The 2,500-nt window shown below is 36.8% G+C and overlaps 1 protein-coding gene across 4 annotated transcripts in view; it reads right to left on the minus strand.

Moving 5' to 3' along the window:
• The window catches only part of LOC149790519 (uncharacterized), a 45,310-nt gene that overhangs the window by 11,965 nt on the left and 30,845 nt on the right, over window positions 1-2,500 (minus strand). The window lies entirely within an intron of this gene.

The raw sequence follows: 2,500 nt of genomic DNA on the forward strand, positions 1-2,500 counted from the left end.
TCAACCAAGAGTATATCAGGTTGCTAAGATACATATTATACATATCATAGGATTATGAGACACATCATAGACGAGAACGCAAGCATGATATATACATCGTCAACTAATGCATTTACAAAATGAGATATATAAATACGGAAAACCATATAGAAATCTCTTGGAAATAAACATAAACAAATACATAAACAAATACATAAACACACACACAAACAGCTGTCATACAACAAATTTGCGGATTTGACAAGAAGACTTTGACCTTTAATTGTTTATTTTTAATGTTAATTTGCTACTTACTTTTTATATCATGTTAGAGCATGTTAGTTGATAGTAGGGCACACATTTTATTGTAGAATGAAGCTATGCTGTGTGCGGTCACCAACATGAGCCTATCTGATACATCATAATCAATGGACGACATGCAGTCAACCCTGCTTCCAAGAAGTGTCTCCAACAATATATCGTCTTCTTGATTGAATAAGTTAACCCCATCTCTCACTTCTAAAGAGTCAGTCACTCTCTCAAAGAAAACGTTTCGTTCCTCAAGCAGCATTTCGCAGCCTAAAATAAGATGTTTCGCTCTGTCGTCAGTCTCTTTTCCACAGAGTTTGCATACCATAACTTTACCAACAGGCATTATATATAGTTTCATTACTTCAGAGAGAGGCCATAACATGGATGGAAATTTACTCCCAAGAAACCATATATTACTTGGTTTTAAGTCCAAATGAATGTTTCTCAGGTGAATTAAGTCACCCCTTAGTTCCATATTTGCTCTCCAGGTAGTTTCTTCATGGTTTTGAATAATATCAATAATATGTCGATTCCAGACGAGTTTTTCTTCAGTTTGTACTCTTGCTGCATAGTCTAAAAGAACACTTCCCATACCATATTTCTTAGTTATTCTGTCAATATCAGGTATAAATCCCGTCTGTTTTAGCGGGTTGTTCAGATACTGACATAGGCGCATAATGAAAATCTTTTTCCAGATAAAAGTCCAATCGCCCTTACACAATCGGTTGAAAAAGAGCAATTTCATCCTATCTATGTATGCTTCCATTGACCAGAGTCCTAAGGTACTACTTGTTGCCTCCGTAGGCGAATATTTATCGAAAGCTTGCATACGTCGCGCTGCATATCTCTGGCATAACTCAAGTTCTTTTATATTCGAGTTTGTGATACCTGACCATAGTTCACATCCATATAGGACCGAGGGTAGAATAATTCTTGTCCAAATCTTCAGACTTGTTAGAGGGTTCATTCCTCCATCTCTGATACCAATAAAATATAAAGAGTTTAACAAGTGTTTGCCTTTATCACATGCTTCTTTTATCGCGTCGTTTGGTTTTAAGTTGTATTTTAGAGGTATGCCGGCATACTTCTTACTTTTGACTGCCGGAATTGGAGATTTGTCGAGCATAAAAGAAGGTATACCAGTCGTTCTTTTGTTAGTAAACAAGATGGTGCAACTTTTATCTGCATTAAATCTTAATGTCCACCTTTTCGCATATTCGGAAATTGTATCAAGCAGCTGTTTCATTGAATGATGCGAGTTAGACATTACAGTTGTGTCATCTGCTAATAAGACACAAGGCAGTTGGAGGTCGACAAGATTTAGACCTCGCAAAGTGTAATCTAATTCCGTGATCAAATCATCTATCATTACAAGAAAGAACCAGGCAGACAAGATACGGCCCTGTCCTACACCCTGCCTAATATCGAAGCGTTTGGACAGCTTGTCCGCATATAAAACAGAGCTTGTTACTCTCTCAAACGAATCTCTCATGATGCGCCAGGTCTTCCCTTTGATGCCAAGTCTGTACAACTTGTAGAATAACCCGTTATGCCAAACTGTGTTGAAGGCTTTAGCATTATCAAGAAATATAGCATAGACAGGAGTATTTTTATCCAAATAGTAGCATATAGATTCTTTGATACAGAACGCTGCAGTGATACTACCGCAATTATTTCTAAAACCCTGTTGCAATGGATTTGGAAAAGAAATCTGCTTAGAAAATATAAGTAGTCTACTATATATAATTTGTTCTAGAACTTTCTGAAGCACTGGAATTATAGTTATATCGCGGTAATTATTCATATCTAATTTGTTCTTTCCTCCTCCTTTGAATATTGGTATAACCAAACCTTGTTTAAAGTGGCACGGGTACTTCTCGGCCTCGTACACTTTTGTGAATATAATTTCAAGTAATTGTACACTGCTTGGAGGGTCAGCAAACAGTGAATGCTCAGCAACAATACCGTCGTGGCCACATGCCTTATCTTTATTGAGAGAGCTAATTGCACTACTGATTTCGTCTCTAGTGGGAATTTTATCAAAAACTTCATCAAAGTGTGAATAGGTTTCTTTAGTTTATTTTCTGACCTCTGCTAAGACCATCTGGTAATGATTTTCATGGTACAGATAAGTATTGTCAGGCAGTGAAAAACTGGAAAAATGATTTGCCCATAAGTCTCTAATAGAGTCGTGATCGCGTACAATTTT

The sequence above is a fragment of the Sinohyriopsis cumingii genome, chromosome 10 (assembly GCF_028554795.1).
Source record: "Sinohyriopsis cumingii isolate HCF-2022 chromosome 10, ASM2855479v2, whole genome shotgun sequence".
Classification (NCBI taxonomy): Eukaryota; Metazoa; Mollusca; class Bivalvia; order Unionida; family Unionidae; genus Sinohyriopsis; species Sinohyriopsis cumingii.